The sequence below is a fragment of the Falco cherrug genome, chromosome 11, assembly GCF_023634085.1.
Source record: "Falco cherrug isolate bFalChe1 chromosome 11, bFalChe1.pri, whole genome shotgun sequence".
Taxonomy (NCBI): Eukaryota; Metazoa; Chordata; class Aves; order Falconiformes; family Falconidae; genus Falco; species Falco cherrug.
This window is the reverse complement of record NC_073707.1, coordinates 23,600,882-23,623,903: the sequence shown is the minus strand read 5'-3', so window position 1 is coordinate 23,623,903 and position 23,022 is coordinate 23,600,882. Positions and strand designations below refer to the sequence as shown.

General features: G+C 49.2%; 1 protein-coding gene and 1 long non-coding RNA gene across 2 annotated transcripts in view; both read left to right on the top strand.

Moving 5' to 3' along the window:
- The window catches only part of SENP5 (SUMO specific peptidase 5), a 125,199-nt gene that overhangs the window by 22,799 nt on the left and 79,378 nt on the right, over positions 1-23,022 (top strand). The window lies entirely within an intron of this gene.
- Positions 16,290-19,904, top strand: LOC114015660 (uncharacterized). The gene is made up of 2 exons (XR_008734538.1): positions 16,290-16,423; positions 17,870-19,904. It is a non-coding gene; the product is annotated as an uncharacterized LOC114015660 (long non-coding RNA).

Genomic DNA, 23,022 nt, shown 5'->3' with positions numbered 1-23,022 from the left:
TTTATTTTCAAAACTTGAACTGTTTGGTAAGGAAGTTTGAAAGGTGTGCTGTGACAGTGTACCAGCCTGGGACACCCTTTTTTTTTGGTGGAAATTGCCTCATTGAGGGCTATTTTGCACTGCATGGGAACGTGCTGGAGCGCTGGACCACAGGTAGTCCTTTCCTGAAGCTTGGTGCCTGCTACTGTTTGGTAGGAATCCATCTTCCTCTATTTAAGAGGTTGGGAGAAGCCTTTAGTCGTGATCCCTTTACTGGTGGCACCAGTAAAAGCACGGTATTTCTGTGAACTTTGTGTTTGACAGGAACACGGATGCTTTGAAGCAAGTGCATATGTGTACCAGATCGTTAGAGGGGAGAGGGGCTTGCATTTAAATCTGCTGCCTTGTGAACTGGGGAACAGGGTGGGGAAACATGCATGTTGGAAAGTACTTATGTGCTTTCTTGTCGTCTAGAGGTTTGCTGACAAGTGTTCCAGTTGGTTATGGGGCAGCTCAGAGGGGTTACACTTGAGTCTCCAGCTGTGAACACACCAGTGAGAGGCCGCTGAGAAAAAAAAGGAGGGGAAATTGAAAACAGAGCTAATGTAAGCAAAGTATGTTGGTGCAGGGTTCAAATTAATCACAGGCAGTCAGAATCTCAGCCTCTGTAATGGTGTATCCTGTGAAACTGGACTAATTAACTCCTCCTTGAGAATGTCTTTGATGCCTTAAAGGAGATGGACTCCATAATCTGTAGTTACTTTACCAGTTCTTAAAACATTCAGAACTGTGTAGAGTGTTTTTATTATGGGAGGCACATTTATGTGGCTGTAGTTATGGCTGTTAGCAATTCCATTAATGTGATATTCAGAATTTTATAAATCACTCTGAACCGGTTTGGCTGATACTTAAATTTCACTACTTGTTCCAAAGAGGTTGTCTTGCTGTACCGATTTAGACAAATAGTCCCAGACCTGGTGAGGCCTCCATCTCGCCCATGACACAGTGAAGCTACCTGAGTTGTGATAAACCTTAAACACGATTGGAAAGGAATTATTAGTTTCCATTTTGTTTGCTTTAGTCTATAGTCTAAAATGACTGCGCGGCTGATACCAATCAAAAAATGCAAAACATGGCCTTGATTCTGCAAGGTAAGTAGAGAGATGCCTGTGCTGAGCTGTTAGATACTGGCAGGATGGAGGCTGGACCTCTGTGCTATCTGACGTGCTGCTGCTCTGTTCTTACCTGGCCCTCTTGAGTGTGAAGGTGATATTTTGAATGCTTCACTTGCACTGATCACAGAGCCAGACAGGCTTGCAAAGAGTTGCTGGCTTGTGTTGAATCTCTAGCATAATGCTTAACCTATCTTTACTTTGTCAGGGTTTTGATTGGTGTTATCTACTGTAGCATTTATTCAAGTACATGTGGAAATTTAAACCTTGGGCAGTGACATAGACTTGACTCCACCGAGCAACAACTGTGTTTTGTGGGTGTATTCTTGCATCGAATGAAGCTCCTGTTCCTGTGAAGTAATAAAACTGAGTTTTACCATAAACCCGATTTTCTTTCAGTGGTTTGGTTTCATTTTAATTTTAAAAGCAACCGATGTGATGGTTGAGGGGTTGTTTATAGCAGCTTGTTTGGGGACTTGTGTTATTAGGAGAAGCCTCTCCAGTTGATTAGTTCAATAACTCTGAACGGTACGCTAATGATGCTCTTTGTTCCGTAGCATCACAGTGATATAACTTACTGTGGTTTGAGCTGTGACAACATACAAGATTGGAGATGTCACATATTGCATAAATAAGGGTGGAAATGTTGCATTAGACTTTTTCTACTAAGGTGGCATTTAAAAAACACCAATCTGTCAACAGGGCAGGTAGGATTTAAATTGCTTTTCTAGATCAAACTAAATTAATGCCCTTCTTGTATTGCTTGTTGATTTAGCTGTGTAACTATAGAGTTAAATCTTGTCTTTGCTGAATTTTACAAAGCTATATGGCTTGTGAATTTGTTATAATGGGGAATGAAGGCTTAGCGAGTGTCTCTTTAAGCTGTTAATCATGAGACTGGCAACATCATTGTCTTTATTACATTCATAATTTAAAAATCCTATCATGGAGGAGGAAACGTGGATGCTTGTTAAATATATTCTTTGGTGGAAAGTACTAAGAAATCGGATCGTTAAAGTACAGAATCATAAGAGACACTAGAGCCTTGCCAGGAACAATAATTACTATTTATATGTAATAGGTGCTGGGAGGGAAGGAGATGAGTCTGGTTTGCTTGTGCCTGATCTTAACGGATTTTATGAGTAACCAACTAGAAGGATCTGGGGATGGAATTTTGTTTTCAGAGCATGTAATATTACAAACTACAGAGCTAAAAACTGTTGCAAACTGAGTGAAATATCTTGAGAAATCAACTGGTTTGTTGTCTCTCAACACAAGTAAGTGGAACATGTGCGAAGCGGCTCCAACTCCTGCCTAAAATTCCGATGAGTTCTTATTCTTAATTCTTCTGTTTGATTTCAGCATCACTGGTAACTCATCTCCCCTAATGCGGCACTTTCTTGAAGCTGCAAACCTTACCTGGGGCTCTTTACCGGCAACTTTGGGAAGTGGCTGAGAGGAGAAGGGATCGAAAATCCATGGGGGGGATCTGTTTGCACTGCCGTGTGATCAGTGTGTTGTGGGAGGAAGGGCAGGGGAGAAACTGAGCCTCAAATAAGATGCAATTCACTAGGTAATGTGGGTCAGGTCGTGTTGATGGTACATGAGCTTGATACAGCCAAGAAGCCATCCTGTTTATGGAGGCCTTTGGGATGAGTGGGAGAGAAACGTGGGGAAGAGATGCCTTCTGCAGGGGTGATTGCTCTGCTGTGCACATAGGGACGCTGTGTCTTCCTTCAAGCCCGTGCATTTTAGATCAACTTAATGAGGCAGCGACTGCAGCAAAGGAAGAAACTCCCTCCGCAGCATTCAGCTGAGCATCACGTTTGTTTAGGACAGTTGGGGCTTGACAATTTATCCTCAGCATCTCTGACAGCTCCAGCCTATTGAAAAGCAGACAAGCGTGCTTCTGCTCTGCTGCAGATGCCTGAAGGCTCTTACAAATTAAGTAGATTCCGGCTCACCTTTCAGTTCCCGGCTTGTTTGGGGTGGGTGTTTTGTTTTGTTTTTCTTAAAGGTGTCTGAGGTGTGGAGAAGTTTTAAGGTATATCTTCAATAAGTGTAGGCCCGTCTCATTCAGGAGAATTGTCTTGGAGATCTGCTTTCAGTTTTGCATACTGAAATGCTTCTGTCTCTCCCGCAATTAGCAGAGGAAGGCAATCTTTAAACGCTGCTGTTAATGGGCAGAAAAGAGACTTCAGGGCAGAATTTTTGGTAGAGTTTTGGGGTTTGTCCTCTGGTGGATCACCCTTCAGATGAATGCTTTTTTTCTTTAGAACATAAATGTAGCTAAAAGATGCTTAAGAACTTTAGGCTAATGAAATGCAGTGCCTTAAATTTATGGCCACTTATAGGATTCTTGTAGGCACTTGATTGTCCCCAGACAGGATGCCCTAGTCTTGAGAAGAGGCTGGGATGTATTTTGAGGGGATCAGTGCTACTTAGAAAGCCGGGAGCATACCAGTTCACTTCCCAAAATCACTGTTTGATCATTTTACCAGGACATATGTTAGAAACCGAGCATTTAGGTCCTGAGGAAGTTCTTGGCAGGGCTGTAGCTCGTGGCCTTTCCTGTGGCTGTGGGGTACCCTGAATCAGGTGTTTTTTCCCGGGGTGCTTTTTGGCCACCAGATGTCACGCCAGGACCAGCAGAACAGCGTGTGCTGCTGTGGCTCCAGCTCCTGGCTCATGGATTCACCAAGCCATGATGGCTTCTGGTTGCGTGTTGCCTGCCACGTTGGTTGTTGCAGTCTCGCACGTTCCTCAGCAAAGTCTGCACTGCACTTGCATAAAGAATGTGTATGTTAAACCAAATCCCCACCCCCCACCTCCACCCGCCATCAAACCCACTGAAAATCCCTCTGTGTCAAACGTGTAAGTGTTTGGCTCCGGCGTGATTACTCCCGAGTCCCATCAATTTTACAAATTGGCCGAAACATTTTTTGGTAGAGGAGTCCTGCATACCAGAAGTCTTTACTCTGATCAAACTGCTGCCCTACCATAGATCATGGCTGTTATTTTTATAACTATTACTACAGCAAATGCTGAGGCAGGGGGGGAGGGGGAGAAACCACATCAGTAGCAACTTCTGTCTGATTTGTGGTCATGTGCTTATAACTTGACATGGTTTTGCAAATAACTAAACAAAGCCAGGAATTTGTGTAGGGGGAAAAAAAAAACCCCAAAACGCCAAAAAACTGCTGCATCAAATATCTTGTGTGGCGAGTCTGACTTGCTCACAATTTGGATCTTTTAATGGAAAATGGTTCAGAGCAGGAATGGGAACCAATTGCCCTCTGTTAGGCAGTTGGGGCTGTGCTGTGGCTGTCAGCCACCGCTGAACACTGTGACAGCCTCTGGGCCGTGAATTTTTTGGAATTTTTATTTAATTGCTGGTGTCTGCTCAGGCTTTATCCTAAATATAGTAACATTCAGTGCTGCTTTTTCTCCGCAATACCTTTATAAATTCCCATATAATCTGATCTCTAATTTTAAAGCCATCTGTCATTTTTGAGCTGTATATTTTCCAGCTTTAAAAGGTCTTGTTGCAGGAAAATTTAAATTCAAGACCTACTGAAAATGCATTTTTCTTTAAATAATTCATCATTTAAAATGTCTTTGAACTTGGGTTTGCGTAGCTGGTGAGACGGGGGTGCAGAAGGTGGGGTACCTGGTGAGTGCTTGCACACGCTGCTCGGCTCGGCGGCTGAGCCCCACGGCAGCACTGGGAGCTCGCAGCACCCACACCCCACCCTGGCACCCACCTTCAGGTGTCCCCGCTCTGCCACATGCCGTCCTGTTCACTAGGTGGCATTGCTTCCTAGTCTAAAAGCTTCTAAATACTTCATTAATTATGCTAATCCACGCAGTGGACGGAAAGTGAACTGCGCTGGCTTTGCCCTTGTATCCTTTTTATTCTGTCTGCTTTGCTGATAGGTTTTCTTGGGTTGACAGACCAGCAGCATCCTCATCCTGGTTGGTGAAGTTCTGGGTCTAGAGAAGGCTTTGGTCTGGAAAACTTCAAAGAGCCCGTTGGGAGAATGCTGAGCACGCTGACCTTGAGCATACTGTTGGTTGTGAGCTCCGTGCTCCCTCCTCAGGTTATTGACTTGGCTTATCATCTTTACCAGAAAATGTTAAAGTACTGTACTCGCTGTGTGGGGTAGCTGGAGCAGGGTTGGTGAGCTGTCCTGGAGCAGGAGCTAAGTGTGTGGACGTGGGGATCCTTTCCAGCATCTGACCAAGCTCAGAGGCAGCAGGAGAGCAAGGCGCTCTGGACAGCGGTGAGCTACTACCCGTCACTTGGGTGTTTTGATGGCAATTAGTTCATTTGTTTCCCAGGTAGCCCTGTTATTTTACATCCTTCTGCCCTTCTCTCCCTTCCTCCTCCTCTTAGCATTAATGATCGGGTCAGTCAGTCAAGGGCCGAAACACGTATGAGATGCCTGTCTGTTGCTAATGGGAATTGGAGCCTTTGGTAGGCTTTAAAATGAGGAGAGCAATTTTGGCTTTACAGGCTCGTTTCAGTGCCAGCAATACTTGGTTTGTCCATGGGACACGCCAAGAAGGAAGACAGCGAGGTCTCTGGGTGTAGCTGGCATCTCCATAGGTGCCAGGCCCCTGGTGTGTAAAGCTGCAGGAACCTGCTAGGCTGGGAACCGCTGCACCCACTGGAGGTGACAGAGACAAAACGGTCTGAGGGCAGGGTGCTGCCCTCCGAGGAAGGTGGTACTGCCACTTGCCAGCCCTTCTAGGGACTTACTTGCTGTAAGTACCTTCCAGCCCCAAATTTCAAGGCTGCTTCTCGGCTTGCAGCATTGCTGTGTCCTTCCCATCACAAACGGCGGCGGTGTAACGTCTGAGGTGAGACCTCCTGATGCAACTCGGTGCTGAGCTGGGCAGGACAGTTGTCTCACCTGATGCTGGAGCCACACTGGGCTCAAGCATACCCTCCCTTTGCTCTGATGAAAAGACAAGACGAAGTAGCTTTTGAACATGACTTTTCATGGATGAGCAAGATAAAAATAAATGCAAATTGAAGATCCTGTTTCTCATGTGTATTTTATTAAAAACTACAGAGCTGTTCATTCTTGCTGTGTAATGTAATTGCTAAAACATGATTTGCAACCGAATATAGCTGCTTGCATTAAATATGGCACCACTACTTACCAAGGAGGATGATATGGTAAAGGAATGCTCATTTAAACAACTGCATAGTTCAATTTTTGCATTCAAAACCTTAGGGGTTTTCACTTTATTAAAAGTGAACATAACCTTTAGATGTTTTTTAACTTGAATTTTGTTGAACTGCACTTGGATGAAGAATTGTATGCAATTAAAATAAACAATATACTTTTAAAAGTGGTTAAATACAGAAACGAAGCTTTGTCAAACCACGTTTTGCATTTTTGAGTGATTGAGTAGGAGGTAATGAATGTGATGGATTCTAGTCACAACAGGCCGCTTTTCATTGGGTGTCCAGGGCTTCTATAGCCATGGAGAGGATTTCCGAAAGTCACTTCTGCGAGACCAAGGGCTTACATCTACTGGTTTAGTACTTAAGGCTTTTTGAAATGGTTTGTGTGGCTTTTTTTTCCTCTGAAATGCTAGAATTTGTAGCTCTTGTCCTTCTGTAGTGCGCTCAGATTTGCTGGGTGAGCAAGGACGGGAAGAGTCCCTGGTTCCCCTGTTCCTTCTGGGCTGGCTGAAAATCACCTTGCCCTACGCTTGGTAGCTGGGCTGGAAACTCTTGGCATTAGGAAATGAGCTTTTTGTATGACAAAACGTGTGGATATTTACACTGGAGTACATAAATCAATAGTTTTTCCAATCTAAAGACTGCTGTGATGTTTTAGTGTGGGACACAATGTACTTGGGTAACCAAAGTGTTAGCTGTATTCTAAAGTGAAGGATTTCTGCTTTCTGGTTTTGTAACCTGTTAAAAATCCTGCGTGCATGAAACCGTGACAACTGAGAAGCAAAGGCAGCGAATCTCTTATTTATATAGGTAATAGATTACGCTTAAGTTTTTGCTTTGGTGAATGCTGTTGCATTCAGCTTCAGAAATGGGTTATTTTTAAAAAATGACATGTGAATGTTTGACTCGAATCACGTGAGTTAGCCTTTTTTAAGAAAATCTAGTTGTCCATGACCTGAGAGAAGGCAGCGAAGGCTGTGAGCTGTTGCTGCTGTGCTGTACGTGGCACGGTTCCTGAGATCGCCTTGTTTCCCTCTTGCCCTCAGCTGCAGCTTTAAGCGTTTGCTGGCTGAAGCTCGGCGTCAAGCGGAGAGCCAGTGTGCTGTGGCAGTCCTGGTGTGCAGGAAAATGCCTCTTCAAACCTCCTCTCTGGTGTTTCCCAGGGACTTCCAGAGCCAGTCATATGTCCACATCTTTCATTCTCAAGGACCCCTCTTGTGAGAGCTAGATATAAGCCGTTTGAGATGTGTGTAAAAATCAGTAGTCCTGGAAGAGAGAAAACAAGTTCCCTCTGATCTAGGGAGGACTCTCAAAACCATCCTGAGCCCCACCCCAGTGCCAGTTTTCTTCTGGGGGAAAAGAAGAATTGTATTTAATTTGAAATGCTCTGGGGAAATGGTAGGTCTTATTAGAATTAAAATGAGAATTTGATTTTAGAGTTGGTGGAAAGTCTCTTATCGTTTCAGCCTTATCTAAGCAAAAACATTGCGTTTGGTTAGGTGTCTCCATAGCCCCACTTCTGAAAGCTCATTCAACAGAATGCTTAAAGATTTTATTTCTGTCCCAAAGGTGAAAGAAAACAACTTCAAAATGTCAGAAATGCTGTTACCTGACGAGCTCTATTTTTTCTAAGGTCAAGAAAAAATGATGGATACTGTAACAAGTGTTTGTGCTATTACCTTTTAAAATATATATGTGATGCTCAAGTTCATAAACGTAGTGCGTGACTTTCAGAAGCTAAAAAATAGCAGCGGAAAGCAGGAGTCCTTGGTCTGTTCCTCCTTGTTTCTTCTGAAATCGATTTTTGTTTTAAGTTCTTCTGGTGTAAATAATTTTAATGAAAAGGAGAAAATTGCTAGGTAGGGTTTATCATCTGGAATATATAGGCTTAGATGGTTTCTTGAATACAGGAGGACGGGTGAGCAGAGCTCTGAGTGCCCTGGAGAAATAGTACCCAACGCTTTAAAAAAAAAAATAAAAAAAATATCAGTTGTCATCCTGCAAATAGGCTGACCTGGTGCAACTCTGAGTGTGAGGGTTGGGGCCGTTGTGGTTCAGGCATTGCACAGCCAGGCAGGACCCCGGTGTTTGGTAGCTGACCCGCAGGAAGGTAGTGGGCATGGGGCTGCAACCATCCCCCCGGCCGTGGAGGTGCTGCAGGGATCGGAGCCCGTTCTTGCAGCCCTCCAAGCAGGGACCAAAAGTGGGTGAGAAGGCCTAACCCTCTCCATTTTCTCAAAACTGTGATCCCAAGAGATGGAGGAAGCAGTGTTTGTGGAGGGGAGAGGGAATAAGGGGTGATCCATCCCATGGGGATGTCCAAATATTACAGGTCCAGCCCAGCGGAGTGTTTGCATTTGGCTGTAAATTAAGCCAATTCCTTGCTTGGATCAGGTCAGCTGCTCAAAGGCATTTCTCCTGTAAAGCACCTTTCCAATGGGGCTGTGTGAAACGGTGCTTTTGGTGGTTTCAGGGTGATGCGTCCAACCCCCTGCCCTAATCGGCAAGGACCGAGTTAGTTGCCAGCCATGGTGTCTCTGGAGGAAAGGGTCCTTGGGAAACGAGGATGGTGAGCCAGTAACGTTACTGTTGCCTGCCCTCCTGGGCAGAGGGGGTGAGTCCGTCCCAGCCCCAGAACTGGGTGAAATTAGAGACAGCTTTTCTTCTCTGAACTTGTAACAGCACCTGATGGTATCATCTGCTGGCGAGACTGGAGCTGCTGTGAGTCGGGACAGAGGTGTGAACATCCAGCTTTGGTCCAACTCCTCCCTTGGTGACAACACTAACCTGAGTGCATGTCCTGTGAGGGCCAGGCTGCTCCTGCCCCTGCTTCGCCTTCTCTCTTGTGCTCACACTTGTTCTGTGCTCCTGTTTTCTTCCTTCTCTGCAGCTCTGATAAACATATGTAGGTTTGGAGGAAAACCAGAGAGAAGAGGAAACACCTGAGTAAGGTAGGGACCTCCTGGCTCCCAGCCCATCTCCTCCCAGAATAGGGTTGCATGCAGGAATGCATGCGTCTGCAGAGCTTTGTACTGTCAAAAAGCTCTTTGTGCTTTTGGTCCTCACTGCTGGGGCATCCTCTGAGGTGGTGGGTCAAAGTCTAGCTTGTGTGTCTTTTGCCCCACTGCCCCTCACCTTCGTCATGGTCCCACAGAGCATCCTCCCCTCCTGTGCCTCCATGTCCAGATACAGCTCCCAGCCCTGGGCTTTCCCCCCAGTCAGTCATTTGCATTACCCTGCTCTGGTCCTCTCCCCGGTCACCTCCGTATGGTTTGGTCACCCCACTGGGGTTTTGGCACGGTACTGCCCAGGACTGCGGTGACGAGCCTGCTCTCGGTCGTGTTTCTGCTTGTGGCTCTTGGTGGTCACGGCGGTGACCGTCCCCAGGGCCTTGCAGCAGTGAGCAGGAGCCTCTTGGCTGGCTCCAGTGGGCATTAGAGGGGGTCCATAATGCTTTGCAGACCAATTTTCTCACTGTTATTGTTTTAAACTCCCTGTTAGCCATTCCTGCTTCCCAGGTTTCCGCATGTTTCAAATTATTTTCCCCAGAGGCATCGACGGCATTTTTCCAAATTGAATCTCATTTATTTTCTACCCAGGTTTCCAATCTCTCTGGGGCCCTTTGTATTATTTCTCAGTCCACACTGCCATGTACAATATATCCTAATTTAGTATCATCTGTGAATTATATTACCATGCCCTTTAGTTCCTCTTCTATTTAATGAAGATATTTCCAAGAAAAAAATAATCTAAACTACCTTTTATTAAAATAAGAAGGTAGAGTCTTAAAACCTCCTTTGTGGGTTTCCAATATGAATTGTAAATCTTTTTCAAAGAAATCTTCATCATTTTAAAGAGAAATTAAAACCTTCAAAATATCAAAGTTGGTAGGTATAAAAATTAATCAGTTTTTCAATTAGCTGAGACCTCTGTCCCCGTATAGCGAGCTTTGCATGGTACAGTCTCTCTGACAGAGACACCATCCATGTATTTGCAGCAGATTTTTTTTTTTTAAACCAGCACCAAACATATGTTTCAATTTCTCAATAAATTTGTTCGCTTTCTCTTCCTGACCTTTTCAGGTTTGCTCTCTGTGGCTGTTCTAGCAAACATGCACACTGTCAGGAATGATGCTGAAGCAGCATATTTTAATGCAAACTGTGCAGGCTTATTCATAGGAAGTGATTTTCAAATTCATAATCATGAATATTTGCACTGTAAGGTTGATTCTGTTGTGAGCTTTTTATTTATAAGCTAAGAAGCGGTGCTTGTTGGTGCCAGGCTGGGAGAGCACCATGCCTCCGTGACAAGGAACGAGCCATGCTATGGAAGCTGTATGTCCTATCAAAACAGTTCAGATTTCCGACTGTGAATAGGGAAATAGCACTGGCAGCAGGCAATTTGCTGGAGATACATATCCTGAAATATTTGCTGCATAATTTCTAGCAATGAGCAATTTCATGGAGACTATGATCTGCTTGTGAAGAGAAATAAGGTGTAAATTGGATGAATAAATTGTTCTCTGCGAATGGTTTGCTAGTTCTGGAGGACCTCTCTCTTTGAGAAGCACTGTGGCTCGCTGCTGTCTTGGGCCCTCTGTGTGTTGGTGGTTTGGCCCCGCGTGCAGACTGGTGCAAATCTTCAGTGCCCTGGACTTCGGCACGTACCGGCTGCCCTGACCCAGCCGCCTGCCTCTGGCAGCGTGCTCCTCCAGGACTGATGCCCCTCAGCTGGAGGTAGCCACACTGAGCAGGGCTGCCGGTGTTTCAGGCAGTCAATCCGGGCGTCACCAACTGCTGGGAAAATTCCAGCTCTGTTTTATCCTCAAGAGCACGTGAGCTGCGGGGATACGTGTGAACGGGGACAGGAAGGGCTGTGTGTTTGCCCTGCCCCTGGGGAGTGCGGAGGGCTGGCGCTGGAGCCTGCAGGCTGTGCCCCGGTGACTTGGCTGACAGGCAGCCCGCGGTTCTCGGGCCCTCGAGGTGGGTATTGCTTTGGTGGTTCTCTGCAGATGCAGGGGCTTCCCCAGGGATGAGGAATCCCCCGGCTCCTGGGGCTGTGCCACCGACATCCCTGCCACCCCCAAGGGGGATGCTTCGGGAGGAGCCGGCTCGCTGCTGTGCTGGTGTGCGGCAGCTGTAGGAAATTAGAGGAGCCTTGGGGCTATTCTGGGAAACACCAAAGGAGATTCCCGAGGTTTCCGGAGCAGAAAACTGGCTCGGAGCTGCCTGCCTTCACGCCAGACAGGGCCGATGTGGAGCTGGGCACGGAGCCCTGCGAAGGGAAGGATCCCGCAGGCAAAACAATGGGATCCTGCAGAAGCGATGCAGACTTGGGGACCGCCGCGATGTGTGGTGGTGGATCTGGCCCTGGTGTTCAAGGACTGCGAGGTGGGCTCTAGGCGGGATGGCTGGGATGTCCTCCCGTGGCGCACCACCGGGTGCGCGGGGGCTGGCTTGGGAGCGCGGGGCTGTGGGACATGGCGTGCCTGTCCCCGGCTCGGAGCAGGCAGTTGCCTTGGAGGGTTCCAAAGGCAGTAAAGGTAAAACCTTGCCCCGTTTACCATCACTTTGTGGAAACTTTAGCCCTCTAGACTTCTCCATCTCTGTTTCTGACTCTTGCCTGTAGAGAGGTGCCTGGCTTTAAAAAGTGCTGCTCACCTTGTGAACGGGAGCGTGGTGCCCTTTAATTTCATTTGAGCAGGTGAAAGCCCGATTGCTCATCCCCCATGCTCATCCCATAGAACAAAACCCCTTCCCCCTTTTGGGATCTAAAAGGATCTAAGAGCCACGTCATGTGAAGTGGTGATGTTTGCACTGGGACTGCTATGTGAGCACACATGGGTGTGGAAGATGCTGGGTCCAGCTGCCTCCTTACCAGCCTCAGGTCTGATGGAGCCGTGCTTTGGTTGTTCTCCCTGAAGGCTGGGTCCACCTTCTGTCACCAAAACCACCTTTCTTGTCCTGGTCATGATAGGAGGCTCCACCTTGGTGGGAGGCGTTGTGTTACTTAAGCAAGTGTTTAGAGAGTGGCAGGCCCTCGGGGACAGCAGTGGCTTTATCCCAGGGGACAGACCCCGGCCTGTCCTCCCCCTCCCACACCACGGGCCAAATACTGAGCGCTGTGACTGAGCGTCCTTCCTCCCCTTTATCAATAATTTTAATCGTTTTAATAACGTCCCCTTGCACGGATAGGATTACGATTAGAAAATGTCAGAGCCTTGTTATCATCTAATTAGACTCACATTTCAGCAGAATAGAAAGGAAAATCTTCAAGCGCTGCCTTGTGCAGTGAAATGGGAAGAAAGTGATGATTTAAACCAGCTGCGGGCTGAGCCCCGGCTGCGGTCCCGCCTGAGACACGGGGCACGGTGCAGGACAAGCCGATGGTCCCCGGTCAGAGCCCTCTGAAGCAATCGGTGCAAACTGCTCCCAGATCACTTTTGCAAAGCAAAAAACTCTGGTGCAGTCCAGTAAAAACAATCAGGCTGTCAAGCTTGCCGGCTAACAGCTGAGGGGGTCAGAGCAGCAACACAACACAAACCAAAATAAACACCACCTCGCTCTGCCAAAAAGCCTTTATCACTCTTCTGGGAGAGGGGGAGGCACTTTCAGATGGCTTTAACTTTTCCCTTTTTTTTTTTTTGTTTTGTTTGTTTTTGTATGCTTAAATGTGAGCAGAGAGCTAGTAGGATCTCTTTCCACCCTTCCCCTAATGCCATTATGGCAGGCAGAGGTAGTGTTAGGAGAGCCTCTTTGTTTGCCTTTTTCGAGGAGGAGGAGGAGGAGGTGGTCGGAAAAGCAGTGGGGAGAGCGGGTGTGCACAGCCTCTTAACCCCTTGGAAGCTTTCTGGAGAGGGGTGCTTTGGCTTAGCTGTTCTCTGGCTTTTGCAGCACATCCCAGAGAGCATCCCATTTGGGGAGGAGGATGCACGGCTGTGCGTGAGGGACAGGGCTCTGCTATGACGGTGGAGTGTCTGTGTCCACGTGGTGTTCGCGGTGGCATTGTGGCATCGTGGTGGCATCACGAGGGGAGTGTCGGCTTCTCCACATTTAACGACCCCGAGTGCTGCAGCAATGCATGAGCAATATTGCAGAACGTTATTCGGTGCCCAAAGAAGGTTTCACAACTGCTGCAGCTGGTTTGCAGCCCAGCCAGCTGGCTGCAGGGAAGACAATGTATGTGCCGGCCCCTCCATGCCTCCGTGCAGATCTCACTTTGGCAGCTGCCCTGCTGGGACACTGCCCACCAGCCTGCCCGAGGAGGTAATGTCTGGCAGCAAAGGGCGCAGCCGGTGGGGAGCCGTAAAACCTGAACCTGCTGCAGCTGTGAGCCTCAGCCCTGGCATGGGCACTGGGGGCTGGGGGTTGCAGTCCTGCTCCTGGCCCTATGGGACAAGCAGAGCTGCCTGTGCTTGGCTAGATCGCAGGATGGGTGGAGAAAAATGGAGCATCTCCCTAAAAAGAATCATCTGACTGTGCCTCACCCCACTCCGTAGGGATGCACCCCTCCAGACGCGAGCAGTGTTTTGGTGCTTACTGCGGGGAAGCAGCCCTTGGCTCCCCCATGGCTTTAGCAACCCAAATGCCTCTGACGGTCTGGGCTTAACCACCCTCCCTAGGGCCAGAACATCCCCCCTGTGATTTTTGCCTTCGGGAGCCCGTGGAAGGAGCAGGAGGACCACAGCCACCTGCTTTCCTGGTGCTCGCCTGAGGCTCACCACCAGCTTTTCCTGCCGGGAACACCTGCCGTGTGGTGGGGGCCGGAGCCCAGCGCCGACGAGCCCCATGTAATAAATAACAACAGTAAAAACAGTTATCACTTAAATAGTGCTTTACATCCTCGGGATGCTGTAAAACCCCAACTGTTTAATCACAAGCCGCTCTCTTGATGTTTGCAGTGAACTGAAATTTTTGGTGTCGGAGGAAAATGTGTTTTCTGGTGCCAAGAGCTACACAGGCTGTGTCAGCAGCTCTGCCGGGGAGCAGGATGAGGCCACATCGGAGGCAATTAAGGCTCAGGTGTTGCACCGGTATGGTAGGTCAGAGGGACTCAGCCCATGGCCAGAGGCTGTTTCAGAGTCCCTGACACCCAGCCCTGCTGTCCTTGCGCCACCACTTTGCAGCTGCCTTCAAAACTCCTGACATTTTGGGACTTGCTATATTTAACCAGGCAGATAGTTTAGCTGTGGCCAGGAGCCCGCCGCTGACAGTGATGGCTATGGGGAGTGGCAGCGGGCAGCCCCTGCTGCGCTGGGGGCCAGCGGTGCCATTTCTGCCAGGCAGAGCCCACCCCCCCCCCTTCCCAATTAGGGGTGCTGCTAATTTTACACAAGCTGCTGCCACCAAGTAGGAGCGCTTTAAAATATCCAGCCAAAGTGTCTTTGGTGAGAGCCGAGTGTCAAACACGAAGTCTCTGGTCCCTGACATTTGGGGGCAAGGAGAGCTGTACCCCGCTGCAAGCTGGGATGGGCACATTTGGGAGAGGAGGATTTTCTTTGGATCGGTGTTTTCCAGAGCTTGGGGACGGAGAGGGAGGTTTCTTTAATCAACATGAAAACCATCTCTGATTTCATTTTAAAGCATGCTAAAACATTTCATTCGACCTGATGCAAAGCGCTGCATTTCATTTTGTGTTTTAATTAATTTTGTGATCCTTTAATTAGGCTAATTTCAAAGAAAAAAAAAATGTTTCTCTCCAAACTGGAAGTCAAAACATTTTGAAGATCTTTTCTGCCTCTGAAAAGCTGCTTAAAAGCATTAGACACTCTGCTGTCTTTCTAGAAACCCAGGCTAATTTCTGCCTTTACAGGGTTTCCAAATGCCTTGGGAGTTCAGCCTAAGGAGTGCTGTAGAAAAGGGCGCTTGTTCCTCAGAAATGAGCGCTGCTGCCCGTGATCCTGTGGTGAAAGGGGAGAGGGTCTCATCTCAGACTCTTCCTGCTCCTGAAAAAATTCAGGGCACTGGTAGGTACAGAGGCGGCTGGAGCCCGGCACTGGACGGTGTCCCCCTGACTTTAATCATTTGGGGAAACTCCAGCAACGGCAAAATCTGACACTGCCCGAGTTGTTACTCAGAGGACACAGCGCAGGACCCGGGATCAGCTTCTCAAGCTGTTCCCTTCTGAAGAGGCGTTTGTGGCCCCATATTGCTCAGCTGCTGCAGTGGGCTGTGAGTTTGGGACGAGTCTGCCCGGAGAGCCGCCGGCTCGGGACCCGGAGGGCTGCACCACTGCCAGCTCCAGCTTCAAGCCCCACAAGTGCACAAGACCATCTGACAGTTTCTCAGATCTTAGTTCTGCTTTAATGCATCGCCTTTTCTAGTCAGTTAACAGAAGAGGATCACAGGCTTTAAAATATATACATGTTTACACAGTATCATAACCAGTAAATCCCACTCTGAGGTCGCGTGGGTTTCCCAGAGCCGTCTGGGCACACCTGCCTCGATGTATTCCTACGTATAGAGGCAGAAACCCCCTTATTTTAAGAGAAGTGTTACAAATTTCAGTGGTCTGCTGTAGCTGCAGCACAGGCTCAGGGGACAGGTGCTGAGCTGCTGCTCTCGTGCTGCCCCTCGGCACACAGGAATCGCCAGTGCCAGTACGGAGGAGGTCTTCAGACCACGATGAGCCTGAAGTGAGGGAACTGCTCATATCCTGATGGCCAGCAGAGCTTGGGCTCGGCAGGACTTCACCAGAAGAGTCCCCTGCCCTGTACGGGTCACCCTGGGATACTGCTCCCTGCTCCGTGCTCTGCTGAGGCAGCTCCAGCCCCCTCGAGGTGCTTCAGAAGCTCATGCTGGGTCTCGTCTTCTCAGGCACCAGGGGCTGGAGGCATCCAGCTGCCTGATGCCCACGTAAGGGAGCACGGGCTCACACAGGTGCAGCAAGACACAACCTCCAGTTCCGCCGTACCCATAGCTCCCTTTTAAAAATCTGCAGGAGACATCCTGGGGTGGGAGGGCACCTGGGTGATGCTAAACCCATGAGATGAAGGGAGATTTTGGCAAACTGAAGAGATTTTGGGGAATTTAGCAACACCCTCACCCCCAGTGGAGGTTATCACAAGGCTGGCAAGGTAGGATATTGCTTTTTCTAGATCCTTTGCTCATTTTTCAGGTATATTATTAATTTTATATGTTTATAATTGGATTGCCAACTATCAATCCAGTTTTGCATCGGGCAAAAAAGTCTCGTTGGGGCACTGGGAGTGTGGGTGATGTTTGACCACTGCTGTATATTGCTTTTCGTACGCGGTGTTGAAAGAGGAACAGGGACCAGAGACACCAGCTGCTTTTGGGACGTTTTACACTTCGTTAGCAGGTGGAGGGCTGCCTTGGCAGGAGGTGACTTTACGCCGTGCGCAGCGTGGCAGGGGTGTGCAAATGAACGCCAGGCCACTGCGCCCGCAGAGCGGTGCTGTGCTGAGCTGAGCTGAACCCGCGCCCCTGGGCTGGCTCAGCTGGTGGGAGCGTTTCCCTGTGCCACTGACCTGCTCCCAGCCAGTCCCCGGAGGCTTTTCTCCATATTCTTATTCCTGGGTGTATTTTCTCTGCTCAGATGATTAGAAGTCAGCACTCAGAGGCTCTCAGAACAAACCACTTTCCCTGAGATGGCATTTGCATTTGAAAGGCAGGGTGGCTGTTCCAGGGACTTTGCTATTTCACACACTTCTTCTGTAGAGTCTCCCGGCTCAGTTCTCGCAGTGCTTAATTTGGGGCTCGGTGCTCTGATCCCAGCAACCTGCATCTGGCTGGAAGCCAGCCTTAATTGTCCTGTCTTGGGGTGCTTGGGAGAGCCGTCTAGCTCCAGTACAAATTACAGTGCTCGGAGGATGGCTGTAATTTCTGTCCCGCTGCCCCCTGTTCCTGGGAGCTCTCCTGGCAATCAGCAAATGATCCGCTCCCGCCCAGTGTGAGATTTTGATTAGTAAGAGGCTGGCATAACAGCCGAGAGGTGCCTGCATGTGTGCCAGGCTGCACGCGTTATTCCCCCGCTGCACCGGGGCTCTTGCTGCCGCAGCTTTGGGGCACGGGTAAGCGTGCCCTGTGCTGTGCCAGAGCGCACGCTGGCACCTCACCTTTGGTACGGTGGGGTGAGGAGCTCCTGCCGACCAGCCTCCCGTGCCACCCCAGCAGGGTGCTCGCAGCCCTGCCCTCCCTACAGGACTGGGCACGGTCCCCATGGGGCAGGTTTGGTGGTGCCAGCAGGGCTTTGGTGGCACAGCGCTGCAATCCAGCCCTGCCTGCCGCCTCGCGTCATCGCACGTGGATTTTTATGGCTGGAAGTTGGGCTTTGTTTGCCTAGAAATCCAGGCAGCTTTGCAGGAGTGTGACTTAGGACCCCAGATGTGTGGGCGAGATGGGAAATTGCTTATGCTCACACCTATATATGTGTGTGCGAGTTGGGATGTGCTTGGAAACGCATGCTTTTATCAGCCATGCCTACTTCTGGAGATACCTGGTTAATTTATCAACTGAGAAGCTCCATCTCGCTAAAAGTCTCATTTCCATATTCTTTCCAGATGGTCAAGATGCCACAGAGACAGTTTCTAAGTAAATAACTTGCTGCTTCACACAACCTACCGCCAGCCTCCCAGCTAGCTGCCCCAGATGGCTGGAGAGTCCGAGACGGTACCTGGGTCGTGAAAGGAAGCACCAAGTCGCATGAATAATAGAAATGGTGCGGCTGCGGCGGGGTTGAGCAAAACTCCCTGCTCGCAGCTCCGGAGCTGGGCAGAAGAGCTGCTTCTTCCCCACACATGGGTCTGTCCTGGTGGGCCGGTGCTCTGTGGCACCGGGGAGGAGGATGCTCGGCAGTGGGTGCCGCATCCCCGGGCAGCGGGTGGCTGCGCTGGGTGCTGCTGTGCCAGGCTCGGTGGCCACGCAGAGCCCCCACTCCCTGCAGCGCGGTTTTCCTTCCACCACCACCTGATCGCCAGTTCAGACCCAAAGGTTAAAAGCGTTTAATTATGCTGATGCTTTCCCAGCGGATTAAACAAGAGGATAAATAGACTACAGCGTGTTATTTTGGATTTGATTTTGTTTTTTAAACAAGGGAAGGGAGGCAGGAGGCTGCGGCTCCTTGGCAGCTGTCACACGTTTCGCTTTTGATGGTGTCAGTTGTGTCTGTTAGGAGGTGTTTCTCTTGCCACTGTCAGCATTTTCCGGGGGAGTCTGAATTCATTGATACAGTCTGTTTGCTGTCCACATATTCACAGTTCATGTGTTACATTTTACATAAAGTAAACTTAGCAAGGGGAAAACTAATTCTGCAATTCTTCAAAGCTAATGCACAGTAAATATATTCTGACACTGACAGGTATTTCTTATTAAATAGCTCTGAACTGCAGTACTAGGTTTTGCTTAAGTGGCATTATTCTCCCCGAGCAAAGACAGTTCATTTATTAGTCATTCTGAAAACCAAATAACAAATATTATTCTCTAAGCAAACTAAACAAACCATTTAAAAGGGGCCTGTCTGAAATGATTAAAGTACAGTGTCTGAAAAGCAGCTGACATTTTAGTGCCAAAATACCATATGGAGGCTCAAGTGCTTTATTAACATCCTTTGACCTAAGCTGCAAAATCTCCCGACACCTTTGAGTATGGCGGAGCAGCCTTCCTGCGTGCAAGGGGAGAGCGCAGAGGCAAATCTTGCTGCCAGTTCTTAAGATGTCATTTTGGCACACTGAGGAGCGAGGTGCAATAATTGAGTGGCTGGATGCGAGCAGGTTTTTTTGATTTCTGCCAGAGATATGCTATAAAATAATTCAGCAAAGCTGAAAGCGCGGGCTTTCCATTTATGCCATAAAAAATAAATATATAGTGTTTATCTTGCCTTCTTACAGCTCTCTTTTTCTCTTAACTAAATATTTCCTTTCTTCTGAGCATCAGACATTATTTCTAGCTTTCAGGCATGCAAAATAAAAGAGTGTTTGCACTTATATATGTTTATTTATGGTCTACATGGGGCTGCCTTCGTGTATCCCCAGCTCTGCTCTGAAGATTTCCTTCACAAGCAGGAAAACAATTTTGTACTGCAGGTCAGACAGAAAAACTGATACCACTGTTTACACATCTCCACTCACTGGAGAAGCTTATTAAGCCACAGTGGGGTAAGAAAAAGGCCGTTCATCCATAGCAGGACGATAGAGATATGGGCAAGTGTTCGTGCGGACACCGTGCCAGGCACTGGTGGGAAGGGCCCCGGGAGCACTGGGAGCTGCTGGGTGCCAGGAGGAGATGCTCACCAAAGGAGCCACTCGAGTGACCTGTTATAAATCGTTTGGTCAATTGCTCTCAGCCTGTTCTGTGCACAAAATGCTTGCGATCTGACTTTGGGATTTTTTTATTTTTTAAACAAATGTTTTCATTATTCATAGGAATTCATCAGATAGTGAGAGCGAGTAAGTTTTAGCCTGAGGTTTGTTCATGAAACATCTCCTGCAAGCACGTCCTCGCCGGCTCTGAAAGCAGGGCAGCTTGAGTTGGCAAGGACAAAAATAATATAGAAGTTATGTGCAGAGTTTAATAAAAAACGAGCAGATACTGAGCTGATGTATGTTATTAACTTGCTTCTCTGGGATTAGGTAGGTCTGGGTAAACGAGGAGGTATTGGTGCAGGTATGCTTTCTTTCAGTGTTGTCCTAGTGACAGGAGATTACGCGCCGTCGGGGAGTAGCCTGATGACATTACATCACCAGGGTAACGATGTACATGCTGATGTCATTTGGTCAGGTCCAGAGTTTCTGGCAGGAGCTGACATTTCTTCCCCCGTTAGCATCCCGGGGCTGCCGAGCCTGTTCCCAGGCACGCCGTCCATCGGCGCGCTCCTCTCCCTGCCACTGAGCGGGTGAGCCCTGCAGTTGTCCCCTCCTTGCAGGCAGGAGCACGCAGGTAGCATTTCCATAGCTGGCACCAGCAAGCGCTGGAAGGTATCAGGAGCACTCAAAGTTCCTCTGTGGACAGATGAAATGGTTCAATATGATGCTTTAAATAGCTCCTCTTCGGAGAGAAAGAGAGAGAGGGTCAAAAAGGCACATCGGCCATAGCATTGATGTTGCGTAGTCATCGCCGAGTGATGATACGAGCAGCAGATACGTTTTGTGCTTTCAAAGACACCACTGCCAGTAATGTGCGTGAGGGAAAATGAAAGCTGCTATGTTCTTGCAGCTCGGTAAGGGGCAGCTATGCGATACGGGTGGATATAATTGGGGTCTGGGGGAAGCGGGGCGGAATGGGCTCTGGAAAGCAGCCTGCACCCCTGGTCCTGCTGCCACCTTTCCACGGTGGTGCCAAGTCCCCGTGGCTGCTTTCCCTTCCCGCAGGCGGGTGGCGAGTTGCAGGTGAAGTGCTGGCGAGAGGCGCTGGAACAGCCTCAGCACCCACCAGAGCTGGGAAGAAACAACTTCGTTAATCTGACATCGAGAGCAAATGTTGCTAATGAGGAGCCCAGGCTTTGGTAACCATGGCAATTTATGTTCCTGAAAATGCGAAACAAAGTCGGAGAAGGGGCCAATCCTGCTACCCTCTCTGCTCCTATGCGTTTTGCAGTGCTGGGGGTTGCTGGAGGAGTACCAGATCCAGCAGCAGCCGTGAGGAGGGCAGAAAGCAGGCGAGCAGTAGCAGCTCGGGGGGCTCATCCCCCTCCCCACTGCTCACAGGAGCCCATCCCGCTGCCAAACTGCCGCCCTGCTGCTGCCTGCTGGATGGCAGGCTGAGCCCCCTCCAGCCCCGCGCAGGGCAGAGCCTTCGGCCGGTGCCAGCGTTGCTTTGGCCGTGGCCCCCCAGCTGGGGAAAGGCAGCGTGCTGTCACACAGGCTGCGGCACCGCTGGCTCGTGCTGCACGGCTGCCTCTGCCAAGTGGCAATTCGCTGTTTGCTCCTCAAACTGTGTCTCTAGGGCCAGCTGGGCTCCCTATAAATTTTTATAGAAAATATAAAATGACATCTGGAAGCCTGTGGCAGATAAGCTCTCATTCCTCCTGTAAGTGGGGAAGAGCATTGCCCTCTTAATTTTTCACAAATGTTGTTGTCACAAGCTCGATGGAGAGAAAGAAATAGTAATTGGGTATCCTGGCTGCTGTTCCAGCTGCAGAGCCATCACTAGCTCTACTTTTTTTTTTTGGAACCGAACACGGACTCCAGCCTGTGCAATAGCCATAGAGCCATTTGCAGCCCCCAGCACAGATACAAGAGCTAAATCTCGATGCACTGAGCCTAAAGCAAAGCCAGGGTTTGGAGAAAAAGCATCATTTCCCAGGAGAAGACCAGTCTTGGTTTGATGAGCAGATGCACCTGGGTGCTCCCCTGGGTGTCGGGGATCCCACACAGGTACCCTTAGAGGAACCATAAATCCAGGGTTTGCTCATTCCCCCTGGGTAGCCAGTGGAGGAGGAGTGGACATAGAGAAGTGCTTCAGATGATGAGGCTTAAGGGAGATCTGCTGGTAAGCAAAAGTGTCCACCGCAAGGAGGGGCTTTGCCGTAATTAAACTGCAGCAGGGCCGCTGGTGCGGAAACCTGACAGGGTGTGGGGGGATTATTTCAACTGGGGAATGCGGCAAGATGCTACGGAGCTGTCAGGTCAGTCAGAGATATCTGTCCGAGGAGGCAGCAGACACCAGCGATGGCAGCGGGGAGCACAGGCAGGGCCACGTGCTGCTGAGGAGCGGCAGACGGAGACCGGGGTACATCACCGTGAGGGAACAAGGCTGTTAGACGAGGCAGGGAAACGAAAATAGGCAAATAGTAAAAAATAGTAAAGCAACACGAGCGACAACCTACGCAGGTTTGTAAATGGAGAGAAGCTTAGAAAGCAGATGCATTAAGATCCACAAAAAACCCCACCAACCCAAGGCTTTGACAGAGCCGAGGTTTCCGACACGCCGCAGGATGAGGAGCATCTGCTGCGCTGGTGCGTTACTTAGAAGATTTTTCAAAGGCACCAGGAGTCAGGAGGGGGTTGCACGATGCCTGCGGAGATGTGCCCCCCGCCTGCAGGACCAAGGTCTTCCTTCTCAAAGGGCTCTGACGACCCCTCTCCCTGCAGGCAGGCCTGGCTGGCCAGGAATTTGTTTTTTCCCTGCTTGCCTCAGTCCCCTCCAGCAGCTCCGCTCAGTTTCTCTGCCCACCGCTCTTGGCAGGATCAGGACCCTGTTTCCCCATCTCTCCTGCCCCTCTCTAACCTCACTCGTGTTTATAAGCTCCAGGAGACCAGCTCTGGTGGAACAACTTGGGTTTTTTAAATTTTCTTCTCTTTGATGAAGTCAGGGTCTAGGAAGCCCTCAAGGACTGCCTCAAAGGAAGTGTTAGGTTTATGTGCAGAATGAGGCAAAAAAATAATAATCTCATTTTACTCTCTTTGGAGCAAGAATTGTCCTCTCTCTGCTCAGCTCCCCTCCTTCTCCATGGCTGGGAAGAGAGGAAAAGCATCCTGTCACTGCCACCATGCATTCCCAGAGTCTGCGGGTGTTATTTCCTGGAAGCGTGGTGCATCCTCAGACCTGCAAATGCCCCAGGATCCTTCAGGATTCTAAGTTCTAAGAAGTCACTGCAAGAGCTCCCGGGACCTGGGAGTGGGTCTCACCCCATGCGGGGGCTGCCCTGGCCCCTGGTTCGGCTTCGCCTGTCAGTGCTCTGTGCCTAATGCCCACCCCCCCCCCCAGTAACCCAGGC